Genomic DNA, 19,733 nt, shown 5'->3' with positions numbered 1-19,733 from the left:
TCGATAAAAAAATTAAAATAAAATGTATGTAAATAGAAAATAAAAGTTATAGAGTATTTTAAAATTGCCTGTTTTATCGCTTTAAAAATCCATGTTTGTTTCAAAGAAAATGATTATTTATTACAGAAGCTTTATAAATTATAACTTCACTGTAGACACACAAGTTGGGGAAAGAATGATTTCAAATTAGTAATTAATATTTTTTGGATATACAAAACTGTTTAGTTTAAGAGTTATTATTCAATTTATTTGGTGAGTTAATATTTAATGATTTAAAAAATAATAGTGATTAATTAAGTTCAGTTGTATGACGTGGCAAACAAACAAACTTACCACGTTATACAAACAAACTTACCACGTTGATAGCCCTCGAGTAGCTTTGTGCTAGCCGTCCCTAATATAGTAGTGTAAGACGAGAGGGAAGGCAGCTAATCATCACCGCCAACTCTTGGGCTACTCTTTTACCAATGAATAGTGGGATTGATCGTCATATTATATCGCCCCCACGGCTGAAAGGGCGAGAATATTTGGCGCGACGGGGATGCGAACCCGCGACCCTCGGATTACGAATTTTCTCAGAAAATTAGTCAATGAGAAAAAACGTGAAGTTAGCTGGTGTGAGAATAATTAACCATATCTGGCGATATGATAAAGTTAGTTTCAAAGTTTAATAAATATAATAATTTGTATTGTAAAAGGGGGGATCTATATTAATTGAACCATTCTCTGTGGATTTTGATGAGAAGTAGACAATTTTTAAAGTTATGATACAACTCTTGTAACCCATGGGTTACTTACTGAGTAAATAATTTACAAATAGTACTGTGAGTAAAAGTAAGTACTGTGTGAAAAATAGTTTATATTGTCAATTATAGTCTTAAGTAATTGAATCAGCCCAAGTGGATATTTGAAAATAAAGATTAATTATTTAGAGTTGTGGATACAACTGTGATATTTCATGGTGTAAATAATTTTTGTACATACGTTTGTCTTATTTTGAAGATATTATTATTTAAAACAAAAACTGGTAGTTGACTAGAAACAGGAGTCCACCAAAGGTTACATGGGGTTAACAGACAAATGGGTAAAGAAATATTATTTATAAAATATGTAACGTTGCGAAGGAATGGAAGTCCATTACTAACAAGCAACAGCAGAAATCTCAGTATAAACTTGCTATAGCAACTTCTATAGATGGTGTTGTTAACAAACTAGAAAGTTTGACTGTCAGCATAGAAGCTGCTGCCAAAAAAAAGAGAATCAATAAAAGGTGCCAGATTTATTATGAGAAGGAAGTTCCATTTCCATGGTTTATCAGTACACGACTAACAATCAACTAAAGTTAACAAATGGATCAACAGTGCCAATAGTGATTGGAGCGTGTTACAGATATTCAGAAGTACCAGCAAATCACAACATGCCAGCGAGTGAAGAATATGTTGGGGACAAAAGAGTGAATTGCCTACAAGAAATTGTTTGCAGTAGTGAGATCCAGTCTGCTATATTATGACCAAATGAGAGGCAAACTGCACATGTGAGTGTGTGTGTGTACTTATTGATGGGACAATGAGAAAGTGTCCCATAAGAAAATAAAGATAAATGCATTATATTATGTGGGAGACCTGGAGACAACAGTATAAAACATCCATATTTGACCAAATTGTTTAAAACATACCAGTTAGTAGAAACTCAGATACCAGACCGAAAGAAGATTGATGAACCATTGGTGGTCACCACTAGTGGTCAAGTAAAGAAGAGCAAGCAAGACATCAAAACCTTACAAGTGTGAAAAAAATGACATCCCGAATGTAGGTTTGTAGAAACTGAAAGAATTCATAAAAGAAAGTTCCTCCATTGCAGAAACGTTGGGACAATACCTGGGAGAAAATTTAACAGAAGACAAACGAGATGGTACCAACAGAATAGAGAAACAAAAGGGAGTGCTATATCAGACCTACCAAAGACTATATGTATGAAAAACATATAAATATATAAACGAAGAAGTATAGGCAAGTCACAAACAGAACTCAAGAAAATAAGAGCTAAAAAAAACACGAAGATCTTACTAAGGTCAAAAGATGATATCACGAATGTAGGTTTGCAGGAATTGAAGGAAGCGTAAAAGAAACACTTTTCACTGCACCATCTTTGTGACAATATATGGGGAAAAATCGAGCAGAAGACAAAGGGTAAAGCACTTATAGAGCAGAGTATTAGAAGGAATTGCTGTACCAAATCAAACAGAGAAATTATACTGGGAAAGTGTAGCAAATCATAACAACAGAATACAGGACTCACCTGATGGAACAAATTCACGAGTTGACTGTGCAAGGACACCTAAGAGCAAAGAAGATAGCAGATAGATCCACTAGTTATGTCCATTGCTCAGGAATCATGTGAGCAGATCTTGCCGGCCATGTACAATCTGCCAAAGGACAATACCAGGAGGGAGGGTGGTTGAGGTGTTACTGGGGGACATTTATTGATTAAAGATTAATTAATAATGTGATTAATATATGGTGAAGTGCAAATTCTCAATTAATATCTGAGTAATACTTTATTTAATTAAATATTAATAAATTAATTAGGTGATGGATATGCATGTGATATGCAAAATTAAATTAATTAATATACAACTTGGAGTAATAACCAAATTTAATATCAATTTTTTTTTCAAATACTTAATATGAAAACCCATGTTTTTCCAAAAACGAAGATGTTATCAGGCAGCATAATATGATCATGTCACTAGTGTCAGAGGGCGAGCTGCTAGAAGTGATGCCATCACCACAAGACGAAGTGTCAACATTGATCTTTTCATATTATAACACTAGATTTATAGTTTTCGCTTTTAGAGTCACTTTAAAAGTATCTTATGATTGAAAACAACAACACACTATGATTTTAGTAAATGTAGTTTTACTCCATTGTAAAATAAGACTTCAGATATATGGCATATTTTACATTTTTAAATACGTTATTTTTTTTACTTATGAAAACTCCACTATCTTTTATGCAGGTATGTGTTAATATGTGTTACTTAAACAATGACTCAATGGCTTTCACTTCTATATTTCTGTGGACTTATAATGCTAGAAAATAAGTTTAGGTAAGCGTGATGGGCAGCCACAGATAGCCCATTGTGTATTTGTGTAGCTAACTTTAAATAAAAATAAACAAACAGTTCTACATTTAATTTGCATGGCATAGTTTTGCATTTATAACGTTTCATAGGTATAACACTTATCGATAACAAATTAGTTTACATTTCTCTAATTAATATATTGCATAACATATGTTTGTAATAAACACAAAAATAAATCCGAACAAAATCAAAGACGCTGCACCAATTAAAAGGATCCCCAGGATAGAGGCTATAATGTGATATACAGTGGAGCCCCTCACTAACGACTTCAAAAATACCTCGACAAAAGGTCGTTAATGAGGGGAGTCGTTAGTGAGGGTGGATACCCAATTCGTTACCAAGATTTAAATTATGTACGTTTTTATAATAGGCAAAGTGTTCAAATACTGACTGTATATACGTTTGTAAACTAAAGAAATCACTAATGTTCATGCAGACTTAAAATACGATCATAAAAGACATTTTCTTAAATCACTAATGCTTATGCAGACTTAAAATGCGATGATAAAATACATTTTTATAAAGAAATCACTGTAGAAGAAATGCTACACACGCACAAAAATGATCAAATACAGACTTAAAATACGATAAGAAACTACATTTTCTTAAAGAAATCACTAATTTTGTTTGTTTTTCTTCGAAAATTGTACAGTTTCAATGTCTTTGCTCACTGCTACCATGCAATCTACAATGTCCATTTTGCCGTGTTTGAGACCAAACTGTAAGAAGTTTTTCTGCATATGACATTGCAGTGGCACAGTCAATTGGCTCGAAAGACTCTACTGTTGTGTCGTCACATTCTTCACCATCATCACTCTCGATTTCTTCAGGACATGCGATAATATTGTCAGAAACTGAATCATCACAAACTGGAGTTCGTTGTCGAAGTTGACATATTCGCCAAGAGTTACAACATTCAAGACAGGCCTAAAGTCGGGGTCAGATTGGTTTTCTGAAACATTGTCTTCACTTTCGTTTGACACTTCGCCTAAACAGAAGTTAAAGCCGCATTTCAAGAAACACTTTTAATTGTGGAAGTCTTAGCTCGAAGCCAAGCGACGCGTAACCACACAATTGCGTTCAGAAGAGTGATTTTTGCACAACTCGGGACCTGTAGCCGTCTGGTCGTTATCCATGTGAAACAAAAGTTGTCTCAAGAATGTTTTGCGATACAGCCGTTTGACGGTCTGTATAACTCCGGCGTCACAAGGCTGTAGCTTAGAAGTTGCATTAGGAGGAAGGAAAACGATTTTTACATTAGATAGAGGGATTGCAACATGAGCAGTGCAGTTGTCGATAAAAGCAGAACATTGCGTTTCTGAAGTTTCATTTTGTTGTTAATTTTGTTACCCATTCGGTAAATATGGTAATTGTCATTCAGGCTTTTCGGTTGTGATAATAATCTACACCATTGAATTCATATCAGAATTACGAAAGCAACGCGGCTTAGCACTATGACCAATAACAAATGGCCGAACTTTCTCTCCCGACATGCTACAGCAAAGCATTACTGTAACTCTTTCTTTCGAAACTTTTACATCGGATGTCGTTTCTCCCTTCTTGACCATTGATTTCGTTGGAAGTGATCTGTATTGTATCCCAGTCTCATCAGCGTTAAATATGTCATTAGTGGAATAGCCTTCACAGATGGATGGGAGACGATTAGTCCAAACTTCAACTGCTTCTTGAGAAACTTCAGCACTTTCACCACAGTGAATAGCTGCTTTGATATTATGCCTTTTTACGAATCTATCTAACCATCCATTGCTAGCAGAGAAGCCTTCATTGCCAAGCTGAGACGCCAATGTTAATGCTTTTTCTTGAATTAGTTTCCCGGTAATTGGTAGATTCCTGGATCTTGTATTCACAAACCACTGCCACACCTTCTCATCCAACTCGTCGTATAGGCATCTTCTCTTGTTCTGCTTTTTTTCTGGATTTTCGCCTGTTTCCCACTTTTTCAAAATTGTTTCTTTCTCTTTAATGATTGTCTGAATTTGGGTTTTACCAACTCCAAGATCCGTGGCGATTTTTTATTGCAGTTTCCCCTTTGTCGTGTCGTTTAATGACGGAAACTCTCTCTTCTGAGTTAAGCAACTTTCTCTTCGACATTCTGGTGAAACATGAGTCTGTGTTATGAGGAATCTTCATATTATGCACACTAATCCTGTCTGTTAAATAATCCGATTTAGTGTTCCTAATTCATTATGTACTATAGAATAAGCGCACTGAGCGCATTGAGAATAAGATTAATTTACCAATGAAAATTAATCTTCTTTTCGATTCGACGCACTGGAAATAGATTTATTGTTGAAGTAGATTACGTAATACTGTTTAACTACGGAATAATTAAACTCCTTTGTAATATGCCATAAATGAGAAGGCAGACCGCTATGTAACTTCACAGAATATGCCACATAATAATGTCACTTAGTCGTTAGTGAGAGGTAAAATAATCAAAATTGTTCAATTTGGTAGGTCGTTAGTCGCGTTTGAGGGGAAGTCGTCCACGAGGGGTCAATTTAATGCAAACAGGGTACCGTCAAAATTTTTCCGGTCGTATGACAGAGGAAGTCGTTAGTAAGGGGATCGTTAGTGAGGGGCTCCACTGTATAAACTGTGATTATACTCTAGATTTTGAAGGTGACTGATGACGTAGAACCTACATTGTGGTTGGAAACACTGAGTGTCAGTTTTAACCTCCACTCTCCAGTCTCACATGAAGAAATTCAAGAGCAATAAAATAATCAAAATCAGTTGAAATTAGGACAGCGAGATGTGGGTGTTCGAGCCCATAACGACCCACATCTATATCACCCTTTACTACCAGCAAACAATTGTGGGCAAGTCACTGCTCTCCAAAGTAAAGAAGAAAAAAAATCAAAATAATAACATATCACCATATGGAGTAAGTAAGATAAACTTACCTCATGAAATTGGCATTCCAGCCCCAAATATGAAGGTAAGGAAATAATTAGTAGCCTAGCAGACAAGTAATATCAGAGTGAAGGGACCCAACCAGTTATTCAAAATAACTAATATAACTCTGAACCACCATCCACTGTATTGTTTGTTTGTTTTGAATATCGCACAAATCTACTCGAGAGCTATCTGTGCTAGCCGTCCGTAATTTAGCAGTGTAAGACTAGAGGGAAGGTAGCTAGTCATCACCATCCACTGCCAACTCTTGGGCTACTCTTTTACCAACGAATAATGGGATTGACCGTACATTATAACGCCCCACGGCTGGGAGGGCGAGCATGTTTGGTGCGACCGGGATTCGAACCCCCGATCCTCGGATTACGTGTCGAACGCCTCAGCACACTTGCCATGCCGGGCTTCCATCTACTGTAACTATCAATTTTCATACTATAATGGAGCGCCACCGCTAGTACAGCGGTAAGTCTGTGAATTTACAAGGTTAAAATCAGCGGTTTGTTTCTCCTCGGTGAGCTCAGCAAATAGCCTGATGTAATTTTGCTATAAGAAAAGCACACACTAAACAATCATTTGTAGATGACAGTGTGTTCATCCGCATAAAAGTAGGTCGAAGTTGTTTAAATGAACTTATTAATAACTAAAAATACTCATGCTTGTTTGTTTGTTTTTTGAATTTCGCACAAAGCTACTCGAGGGCTATCTGCGCCAGTCGTCCCTGATTTAGCAGTGTAAGACTAGAGGGAAGGCAGCTGGTCATCACCACCCACAGCCAACTTTTGGGCTACTCTTTTACCAACAAATAGTGGAATTGACCGTCGCATTATAACGCCTCCACGGCTGAAAGGTAGGGCCGTGACGATTACACGATTAATCGGTTACGGTTCGGTTACTGCTCTTAACCGGTTACGGATTTCCTAACCGATTAATCTAAGATTTTTTTCGAGAAAAATAAACGAGGGAAAACAATACGATTGTCGACATGTAAATATTCCATTATTTGACCTTGACATCGGTATGTTTGCCTATCGTGATTTTACGAACTGCTTGCCTTTTTGTTTGGTTGAATTTTCGTTGTTGTTGTTGTTGACCTTTAGAGTTTTTGTTAACGTTTGGTGCGGCCGTCAAGCGCAAATTCCTGTTTTGATATCTGATTACTTGAACGGCTAATGAACGCACGATGTCATCTGGCTTAGAAAGTGGTCGGAGATTTATTATCTGGGATCATTTTGACTTGACAGATTTAGATTTGAGTGAAAAAGATGGGCCTGTGGTTGGAAAACGACAAACGTCTTTAAAAGGCTAGCATACATTCGTATGCCGACAGGAAATAGCTACTTAGCCTCAGCATATCAAGAGTGCAAAGCAGAAGTTGTGGAAGAAATGTCAGGGAAAACAGTTGCTATAACAACTGACCTGTAGACCAACTTGAAGATGAAGTCGTTCATTACACTTACTTGCCATTTTTTGACTGCGGAGTGGGAACTCAAGACCAAAGTTGTTGCTACTCGGGCAATAGATGACCGCCATACAGGGGTGAACATAGCACAACATGTCACAGATATTGCTGCAAAGTTTGGGCTTGATGCTATCTCTGCCCTAGTCACGGACAATGCGTCCAACATGAAAGTCGCTGCGAAGGAGGCCAAATTAGAACATATGTTTTGTTTCTCACATAGCTTACAGCTGGCTATCACTGATGCTCTTAAGCAACCCAACATCGCCAAAGTTCTTGCTCCAGCCAGACGTTGTGTGAGCCACTTCGACCGGTCCACTGTAGCTACCCAAGCCTTGCATGACCACCAAACAAAAAAAAAATCGGCGTTGAACCTCGTATGCTCATACAAGAAGTTGCCACAAGATGGAATTCCACATATCAGATGTTAACGCGACTTCTTCACCTCCGTGTGTCTGTTATGGCAGTGCCACACGATGAAAGCATAACAAAAGCAAAAGATCGTGCCAGCTTGGTGTTTGACGATGCCATGTGGAGTGTGATGGAAGGAGCAGTAGAGGTCCTCAAGCCTCAAGGCGTGCGACTCGTAATCTGAGGGTCGCGGGTTCGCATCCCGGTCGCACCAAACATGCTCGCCCTCCCAGCCGTACAAGGTCTACATTAGTTTTCTGAAAATAATTCATATTGGTTCATTTGGTTGATATAATTGTGCAATAATGAATATCGTGTTTTTTTAATAAAATATGTTGTGTTTTTTGAATAGTTGTTGTATTATCATTTCGAACATGAATAACAGCTTTCAATGACCACCTACCGGTAGTCTGCCACCTGGTGAGGACACTGAGGTCAGTCCAGCAAAAAAAGTTCATGGATCTGCAGTTCGCAATTTCGCATAATACACAGGAAACTTCCGGTGGGGTGATCATCCGGGTCTCTCCTCTTCTGTTGGTGTCAGAAAATCGTTCTTTTTCCAAGACAGGAGCGAACTTTTGAGGGCTGGGCAATATAGTACGATTAACCGGTTACAAAAGTCTGTAATCGTCGCAGCCCGACGATCGGGTGCGTTCTGATGAATTAACGATTACAATTTCACAAAAACGTGAACGCTAGCTTGACAATGAATGTGTTTTCAGAATCATTAAATTTAAAGCCATTCTAGCATGATTGTGAAATAGTATAAAAAACAGCCTTTGTTAGCGCTCCATAGACACGCTATATGTTTGAAGTTAAGCACAAAGCTACAGATGATCTGACCACTACGGGTATCGAAATATAGATTATAACGTTGTAAGTCTACAGACATATCGCTGTGCCACTGGACTACCATTAAAGTTATTTTTTAAAACATATATATATTTATATATTCTGTTCAATGATGTAATAAAGTTACTGAGTACAAGGTCTAAATTTGTGCGCAAAGCTACACGAGGGCTATCAGCGCTAGCCCTCTTTAATTTAGCAGTGTAAGACTAGAAGAAAGGTAGCTAATCATTACCACCCGCCACCAACTCTTGAGCTACTCTTTTACCAGAAAATAGTGGGATTGATTGAAGGTTTATAACGTCCCCATAGCAGAAAGAGCGAACACATTTGGCGAACTTCACGTTATCAGTGGAGCGACATGATGAACCTGAAATTTTGGTTAGCTTTATAACCTGACCTACATGATATTCGATAACAAAATACTGAACCTAAAACAAAAACTCTGATGCTTTGAAATCTGTATAAATGAGTTCATAAGTTCTATTCTATGAAATATACTGGACCTAACAAAGTGTAAAAAATCAAACAAATAATAACAATAATAGTTATATTATCTGTGGATATAATCAACGTTACGAACCTCATAAGTTTATAATCTTCCTTTAGAAACAACATATTTGTGTATATTTCTAAAGTTATGAGATTTTGTTGGCTTTTGATCTCAGAAATAACGCCAGTTTTTCACCGGTAAGTTTGCAAGCTTATAAGGTTAACTTTTTGTTTCGATACCTGTGATTGGCATAATACAGATAGTCTATTGTGTAGTTTTCACCTTAACAACAATCAAATTACACCTCAAAGAAATTTGGGTTGGTTTCAGTTTATACATGTGGCAAATCATTTCTTGGGGTCTATAACATCAGTGTCCCATTTCATTTTTATCAATTGCTTTCCTCGCTTACGTTTCGTTATGATCATTGAAAATGTGTGGTGTTACAATTTCAAATAGGCCTAAACCTGAATTAATTTATAATTTATATTTAGACGTTAAATAAATGTCGATACGTATCCAAATTTCGGTATTTGCTGACAAGATTGATACACACAATTTTCTTTTTCAAAACACATATATTTTAAATTTCAGACATTAATACAATTTACAATAACGGTTATTACAAATGATGACTTATATAGAAAAGTTTTACAAACTTACAAAGAATAGTAAATCTTCTATCTCATTTGGAACTGGATATTTTTTCGAAGGTTCACGATGAGGGAATTAATTTTGAGTTACTTCAAAACACCTAATTTAAATATGAATAAACTATATCAAATTATCGTAAATCACAGAAATTTAATCAGCAAAACGTAGAGGGCCAATTTAAAATAAAACAAAATCATTTTTTATGTTCTGTCCATAATAACGTTATTAGGCAATCACAAACACAATGAATTATAGAATTTTTGTTCCAGTTGTGTTTACTTCATATATTATTCCTTCTATCGTTTAGTGTGCAGGCCTGGCATGGCCTAGCGCGTTAAGGCGTGCGCTTCGTAATCTGATGGTCGTGGGTTCGCGCACGAGTCGTGCAAAAACATGCTCGCCCTCCCAGCCGTGGGGGCGTTATAATGTGACGGTCAATCCCACTATTCGTTGGTAAAAGAGTAGCCCAAGAGTTGGCGGTGGGTGGTGATGACTAGCTGCCTTCCCTCTAGTCTTACACTGCTAAATTAGGGACGGCTAGCACAGATAGCCCTCGAGTAGCTTTGTGCGAAATTCCAAAAACAAAAAACAACGATGTTTGAATACAATTATATCTATATTAATATAGGTATAATGGCGTTCCTTTACACTGACAAACACCATATCAACATTATTTATAAAATACAATGTGATAACTGCCACGACTTCTATATTGGAGAAACAAGTAGAAAAATGGAAACCAGATTCAAAGAACATAAAAAGTCACCTTCACACGTTTTCGAACACTGCAAGTCAAATAAACACAACATAACCATAGAAAACACTCAAATACTAAATAAAGAAACAAACATAAACAAACGCAAAATTAAAGAAACCTTACTTATACAACAACTTAAACCCAAAATAAAATTCAGCCGTGGGGGCGTTATAATGTGACGGTCAATGTCACTATTCGTTGGTAAAAGAGTAGCCCAAGAGTTGGCGGTGGGTGGTGATGACTAGCTGCATTCCCTCTAGTCTTACACTGCTAAATTAGGGACGGCTAGCACAGATAGCCCTCGAGTTGCTTTGTGCGAAATTCCAAAACAAACAAAACAATCGTTTAGTGTAGCTACAAATAGTTAGTTACAATAAAACACTAATTCATCTTCTAGGTGATCACGTCTATTTTGGGTAAATATGTAGGAATTATGAAACTGATACCAGCTTCCCCAGCAACGACATACAAATATTATCAATATTGCGGAAGATTATGTAAATTTATGATCCCCTCAGATGTATTCTCGTGGTCTAACGGAATAAATAAATATCCTGCCATCAGCTTCATAAACGGAGACACGGGATAGTGAGTAAAAAATAATTATGTGTGTGTGTTTTCTTATGGTAAAGCCACATCGGGCTATCTGCTGAGTCCACCGAGGGAAATCGAACCCCTGATTTTAGCGTTGTGAATCCGTAGACTTACTGCTGTACCAGCGAAGGACAAAATAATTATTGATGTTTGACACCCAGTATGGTTATTAATAGAGAAAGATGACTTTGAAATGTTGTATTTTTATCGAATTAACTTTTTTTCTTCTGGTTCTTTTTCCTGACTCCATTATTTGAAATAATAAATACTAATATATTTATGTTTTAGTGCTATTTAACATCAGTATCAAGTTCTAGACACGCGCGTATTTATTTAGATGTTGATGATTGGTTGAGTACAAAGACAAATTAATTAATACGATCAAGATACTTGAACCGTGTGGCCCGGCATGACTATGTGGTTAAGATATTCGACTCGCAATCCGAGGGTTGCGGGTTCCAATCACCGTCACACCAAACATGTTTAGCCATTGAGGCGTTATATTGTGACGTTAAATCCCTCTATTCGTTGGGAAAAGAGTAGCCAAAGAGTTGGCGGCGGGTAATGATAACAAGCTGCCTTCCTTCTAGTCTTACACTACTAAATTAGGGAGGCTGGCGTAGATAGTCCTCGTGTAGCATTGCGCGAAATTCAGAACAAACTAAATTCGAATCGTGAACGACATTTTATCCACCATGTGTTATTTTTATGTAATTATGAACAAAGATTCTTGTGAACTCACGAAATTATTTTTCTCACCAGTTATTTACTTGTGAAACTTTCTATGACTCTTTTCACGTTTCTTTATCAGGAGGAAATAAATATAGATCATCCTTGACAACTTCTATTGGTGAATAAAACTCGCCATATTCCACTTAAATGTTCATTAAATTCACACACACACAAAGGCAATTGCTTCTGTGACACATGTTCCCACTTTCTGCAGTTACTGCTTTACAATACACGTGTTTTACTTAAGTTCATGGGTCAAGCTTGGACCTGAGATTAATGTGCTAGATTGGAGGTTCCGTGGCTCACGTTCAGTTATTATCAAAATCAAAATAAAAAACACGCTCCGCACTTTTGAACTTTGGATGTATTATAAGAGTGACAGTCAGATCCTGCTATACGATCTCAAAGGATTTGTTTGTTATGAAGTTCACGCAAAGCTATGAGAGGGCTATCTGCGAAAATATTCAATAAAATAATTCCATGATATACAAGAATTATATAGATTCATGAGATGTTCTTTATATTTATTTGAGTTTATGAATACAATTATAATTATGACCATCATTCTACTGAAGACTCGATCACACGAGTGGCAGATTTAGTACAATTTGATACCATGATGGGTAGAGTCACAAGATGCTCACAATCACCCGCAACACTGCTGTAATGCTAGAAAGCTGCCAACAGGGGCTGCGATTGGACGAGGTTTCAGTATTCCCACCTTTCTTCTTGGTGAAATATAAGATCGAATTTGAGTTTCTGAGCAGTTCCTCGCGGTCACGAGTCTCCTAACGTTGTTTCTCGTTTCCTTCCTTATAAGGTAAGTTATTTTTTAATTTAAAAAATACAATGGAGAAAAAACCTTAAAGGTTTTATTCAACATTAGGAAAATTATGGTGTCTACAACAAAGGTAGATACGAGAAAATTATTAACCTTTTGTATCAGTCTAAGCCTCTTGTATTTTTAACTTTGTAAATATTATAACAATGGGTATATATTCTCCTATGACAGCAAGCATATATATGCATAAAACTATGTTTATACACTTCGTAGACTGAGAAATACGTTATGTTTTCAATGACTTTACATGTTTTAAGTTTCAACGACATTATATATTATATTTTTAACAAATTTGTATATTATATTTTCACAAATACGACATTACACATTGTACTTTCATTTATATCTTGCTTATCTATAGGAAATGTTCCAACAATTTATTCCATATATGTCTTATGTAAGCAGCAGGCATTAGGGTTATTACACAATATGAAGTATTACATATAACTTTAAATGTTACATAAAAGATAACATTACTTATCTACGACATAACTTTAAATGTTAAACAAGATATGACGTCACTTATCTACGACGTAGCTTTGAATGTTACACAAGAGATGACATAACTTATCTACGACATAACTTTGGATGTTACACAAGAGATGGCATCACTTACTACGACATAACTTAAATGTTACATAAGAGATAACATCGCTGATCTACGGCAAGCGCAGATAATCATTATGTAGCTTTGCGCAAAATTTAAAAAACAACAACAAAACAAATCACTGTTTTAGTAATTAATATCCAGGGATGAATATTTTTGTTACGCACCCGGGACCATTTTATCATTTTACAATTATATTAAGAACTTTAATGTCTCATAATCTAATTATATCAAATCCCATACTTAAATTTATCTTTAAAAAATTATTGTATACGAGACATATCTATACCACTACTGAATAGTATTTCATGAGTGTAAGTAGTTTTACCATACAAATTATCAAGAAAACCTTTAGATATGGGATTGAGAATGAGCTTTCAGCTCCATTTATAATAACATATTATGAAACTGTATTTATTTCTATCTTTTAATACGTTTGATTGTTTGCATATCGACCCATCTCTTTGCACAGTTCATCTATGTCTTTCTCACATTGCAGGCTAGTCCTCGAAAGAACAAAGTCAACAATAGACAAGAGGTAATACTTTTCTCACGTTCCGCGCATCTCTGTTTATTGTTCAAATAACAAGGCCAGTGGAATTTTAATTACTGGCTGATAAAAGAAATATACAAACAATTCACAATACAAGTATAATAATGTGTTTTATATTTTAAAACTACTAATTAGAACACTATGTTTCTCTAATCATTTATTCAAGTGACATACGAACAATGTGAAATATTATATCGTGGTCAATGTTGCTTCCTTACACCATATAGTTAAACATGAAACAATGAAAGAAAACTGTACTTTTCAAAACAAGTGTTGGTCACAATGAAGAACATTGTAAAATGTCTTCAGTATTACATTTTTAACCAATTATAAATATTATACTTCAATCAGTAAGATTTTACACAATTAGTTTATGTAATGTAGATTGCGCTTAATAGCATATTTCATATATTATAGTAAATAATTCAGAAAGACAAATAAACATTAAATTGTAATTAAAATATAATAACATTATACTTTTATCATATTATTAATGTTATTTGTAGAAATAAAATAAATAACAAATGTGCACACAATAATTTGACAGCTCATGTTCTAATAATTACTATTCTTATTTACTGACTGTAATTCACATTTCACTGGATGTCAGGGCAGTTTAGATGTATGATGTAACCCATATAGTGTTTTCAATAGATAAATAATTTATGTACAACTTGACTTTAATAACAAGAAGTAAATAATAAAACAACTAAAATGATTTTTATCAAATAACCTGAAACTTTAGACAATTAAAACGGTTTGTGAAACAGGAATTGGCCTATAAATTTAGTTAACACCACTGTGTTCTTTAGTAGCAAATCATATATTAAGATGTTCTTTTAATTAACGTTTTCAGTGGGATCGAACTCAACACCTGTGTAGGTATGCGTGGTCCTATACTTTATGGCCTAGGATCTGTTTAGTGTCTTTCCTTTTAATTGTATGACTTTGCTATGTGGTCATCAATTGTAAACACACACAGTGAGTTTGGGGTGAAGGCGGAGAGCGTGGGTTCTCGAAATGTCCCCTTAACGTTCGTTCATCGCTCCGGGGTATTTATACCGTCCAGGAGAAACCATTCCACCTTCGCTGGTTTCCAAATATTCTAAAAGTAGAAAAAAAAACGTGTATTTTATTTATTAGACTCATGTGTTAAAAGTACGATAAAATTTATTCTTGTTGAAATTGGTATTTTAGTACTTTCGTTAACTGCCACTAGAGGAAAACAGTTCAATTTGTTCTTCTTATTGACTGAGAAGCTACGGAAAGGGGCTATTTGTGTTTAGCGTACATTAAGTATCTAAACTTGTTTTCAAGCATTGTAAGTCCTGAGACATACCACCGTGCTACTGGGAAGACTGGTTTCCTCAATGAACAAGTCTAGTAAGTGGTCATTTTGCTTCAAAATCATTGTTACGCTAAGAAATATCTTCCGTAACCTGATAAACTATGCCACAAGTAGCAACTTGTGAATTTTCGTTCCAAACAAATGTGATGTCAAAGAGTCATTTTACATGTACTGGAGTGTATTGCATGATAACAGTGGAGTCATAAATTAGTTATAAAACACGAAGTACAAATTCATGACAAGAATAAGAAACTTTCTTCCACTTTCACCATTATACTTAACTAAATGTTTTCAAACGAAACTTACTGGCTTATATCAACTTACTTTAGTTGAAAAGAAAATCTCTATAAGGTCCGGCATGGTCAGGTGGGTTAAGACGTTCGACTCGTAAACCACGGGTTCAAATCCCCCCGTCGCACCAAATATACTAACCCTTACAGCCACTAGGGGGAGTTACTTAACATTTAAGAAGATCATTTGTTTAAAAATTTATGCCAGGCCAGGCCATGAGATTAATAAACCTGATAATAAACCTCACTCGTGTATCACCTGTTGTGGTGGACACAGAACACCAGATTTCCTACCCTTGTAATGACGTTTGTGCAAAGTTATTCTCAATTCGACAGTCTTTCTCGCACCTTCTAAGCCTGATATATATACACCTACCCCACAGAAAAGCTTCGTGATGTGTTTACTGGCGCCACCTACTTGAAGCTGAGGGAATTCGTTCAAAATCTGAGTTCTCAACAATACGATTGTTTAAAATAGTTTATATATACTGATGTTTATGGATATTTTTCTGGCACTAAAGTAACTCTTGGCATATTGTCCATTGTGATGATTCACTCCTAACTACAACTAGGCTCCAAGACCTTTATTCTGAGACGCATATCAACAATACAATAAAAAATACTTTGGCGTAGAGGTCGCACCAACTAAAACGAGAAATCTGTAACCCAGAAATTCATGTTAACACGTGAATATATTATAGTGGTATTATTATTGTTACTATTGTAGTGATTTCTTGGTAATTGCAGAGCTATACAATAGGCTATCTATTCTGTGTTCATCGAGGGGACTGGAACTATAATTTTAACCTTATAAACCTCATATGGGTCGAGTGAGAGCATATGACGGTACTTAAATGTTAGATTTCTCTTGTTATGAGTAGAAACATTCAAGAACATTCTACTGATCTGAGTGTAACGTTGTCGTATTGATCAGACAGAGGATACTTTACAGGTGGCAGCCATCTTGGGTCGTTCTTTCTCTTTTATCTCCAGCTATTTCGTGTTGTTTCTTATGTTGCCTGAGACACTAACTAATCACTCTGTTCCCCCCACACCCATCCCTCTACAAGTACATCCCAAGAAAAAATTGGATCGTATCCGAATTAATCTAGTGAGGTAGAACAAACGTAGAGCAACAAAAAAAAATGAAATTCGTAATCCGATTATAACTGAAACTGTACAGTAGAAGCGCAGATAAGATTTTATTAGGTACAACAACCAGTTTTCTTGTGTGTACCGCGCAGGCAGGGTAAAATGTATTATAAACAAATAAAAATTACAAGTACTTATATTTCCCCACAAAATATTAATTTCTCCTATTTCTTACGCTGACGTTAATATGAAAAAACAACAACATTAAATATATCCATCGTTGCTGAGCTGATGAATTTTTTCTCATGTTGATGTGAGAAGAATTGAAAAAAAACTTCTAATATCAGATGAAACTGATACTTCATTTACTTTGTTTGTTTGTTTTTGAATTTCGCGCAAAATAACACGAGGGCTATCTGCGCTAGCCGTCCCTAATATAGCAGTATAAGACTAGAGGAAAAACAGTTAGTTATCTCCACCCACAGCAAACTCTCGAGCTACCCTTTTAACAACAAATAGTGTATTGACCGTCACATTATAATGCCCCCACGTTTGAAGGGTGAGTATGTTTGGTATGACGGGGATTCGAACCCGCGACCCTCAGATTACGAGTCGAGTACCTGAACCATTCTGGGCCTTTGACTTAGTAGAAAGCGGATTTCTCGATCCAAAGTGTGAAAGTCACTCAAATATTGCCATCTCGTGTTTAGTTTGGGTTGTTCTGATGAGATATAAAAGACAAGACATCACTGTATTGTAACATCTGATAACGATCGAACCTGAAATCATAACGTGGATATAAAAAACAGTCATTCCAGAAAGGTTTGGATTGTTCTGATTAGATATAAAAGAGAAGACATTTGGTATTTCCTTCGAAGTCGAAGTTATTACATCAAACCCATGACCTATACTCGAGACTATCAATGTTTACATGGAAATGTTAACTTGAAAGGGGAAAACAAAACATGGTTGAAATGTTCTAGATGGTGTTGTGAATCTCATGAGTTAAGCCTACCCATTAAGCTAAACTGTGGGTCCAGATGAGATGGAGAAATTATTCAAAGCTATTCTAATCGATTCGATACAACTGACCAATCAAAGATTTATTAATTGATTGCTGCATTGACAGCGATACATAAAAGTGGGCACACCAGTATCGTTACCTGTTAAAAGATGGATTGGAATCATATATACAAAGTCCTTAGTTTTAATACTTTGTGAAACTAACACCACAGTGAAGCCCCAAAAGTGTTGTCTTGAAATAGCAGCAGGTGGCACAATGCGTTAATAGATACAATGATTTTCCTAGCGATTATCAAATTAAAAAAATGTTCTTTCACCAATAAAGAATAAATATACAAATTATAGTATAACACGCAGCGTGGTACCACTATTGCATAATTCATATACATTTCATAATTCATATTTTTATGTTTTTGCTTTTGGTTGTTTTAGAAGTTTCTCCGAGCCTCATTCATTAAGATCTATCGAAATAATCTGACATGATCGGTTTATGAAGAGACTCCATATTAGATTCTGTGCTGGTTCGTGGGGCAGGTGTTAACAATATTATTAAGGTCAGTGGATGTAAAGACGTAAAGTACTGCCCCCCAGTGGTATGTGTACGGACTTACAACGCTACAAACCGGGTTTCGATACCAGTGGTGGGCATATCAAAGATAGCCTATTGTGTAGCTTTGTGCTAAATTGGTTTGTTTGTTTTTTTTAATTTCGCACAAAGCAACACAGAGGTTATCTGTGCTAGCCGTCCATAATTTAGCAGTGTAAGACCAGAGGGAAGGCAGCTAGTCATAACCACCCACTGCTAACTCTTTTACCAACGAGAAGTGGGATTGATCGTCACATTATAACGCCCCCACGGCTGAAAAATGGAGCATATTTGGCGCTACGGGGATGCGAACCCGCCGCCCTCAGATTACGAGTCGCACGACTTAACACGCTGGGTCACGCCGGGCCCGCTAAATTGGAAACAACAAGAACAACGTAAAATACTCATTGTTCAGGGTATAGAAAATCCCTTGAACTTTGGGAAAAGACAAGACAGTCACTAACATGAACTGATAATTATAATAACACAATGTTTGAAAACTGATAATTTAGTTTAACTAATATTTACAAATTACAAGCGTTACCATAATGTGGTTTTACTCGGATAATTTTAACTTTACGTATCTTTACGTTGATGGTGTGTGTTTTCTATATATTTACTAAATGTACCAATAATTCTGTAAATATATAGATAAACATTGAACTACGGACAATGACTGACTGTTGCAACACTTCTCTAAATATAGAGATAAACATTGAACTGCAACAACGACTGAATGTTGTAACACTTCTCTAAAGATGTTGATAAACATTGAACTACAACAACGACTGAATGTTGTAACACTTCTCTAGAGATATAGACAAACACTGAACTACAACAATGACTGACTGTTGTAACACTTCTCTAAAGATACAGATAAACACTGAACTACAACAACGACTGACTGTTGTAACAGTTCTCTAAAGATACAGATAAACAACGAAACATCGTATAGGTTATTATGAATCTCTCTGTAAGACTCTTTGTAATGTTGACAGTTAAAGTGAATAAAACTTGGAATATTTAGAGGATGTGTTTAAAAAATGAACGAGCAAAACCAAAACTGAAACCTAACAATTCTAGTAGAACGTTATGGTTCCTGTTCAGTATAATAGTAGTGTTGGATATAATAGCGCTAAATAAGCAGTTCATATTATAAATTTCTATTTCTATACGTCTGCAATATTTTAAAATTTTAGTGAAATGTTCTTACCAGGCACTTCATTTTATGGCACCAAATTTGTAATTTTTCCTCAGTGAAAGCTACAAAGTTCGAAGGCTCTTGCTTGAGCCAGATCAACCGAGAGGTCGGGAAGGTTGGAGAAATTTTCCTGGTGGGTCTATAAATGCTCTTGACAAAACTGA

At 35.9% G+C, this 19,733-nt stretch overlaps 1 long non-coding RNA gene across 1 annotated transcript; it reads right to left on the bottom strand.

Annotated features, from left to right (window-relative positions):
* Positions 1 to 12,535: 12,535 nt before the first annotated feature.
* Positions 12,536 to 16,695, bottom strand: LOC143242731 (uncharacterized). The gene is made up of 2 exons (XR_013023185.1): positions 15,702 to 16,695; positions 12,536 to 15,134 (listed from the first exon to the last, which is right to left on the bottom strand). It is a non-coding gene; the product is annotated as an uncharacterized LOC143242731 (long non-coding RNA).
* Between the last annotated feature and the right edge of the window lie 3,038 nt (positions 16,696 to 19,733).

Source organism: Tachypleus tridentatus, unplaced genomic scaffold (assembly GCF_004210375.1).
Source record: "Tachypleus tridentatus isolate NWPU-2018 unplaced genomic scaffold, ASM421037v1 Hic_cluster_2, whole genome shotgun sequence".
Lineage (NCBI taxonomy): Eukaryota > Metazoa > Arthropoda > Merostomata > Xiphosura > Limulidae > Tachypleus > Tachypleus tridentatus.
Note: the sequence above shows the minus strand (reverse complement) of the source record. Positions and strands in the feature narration are given on the sequence as shown.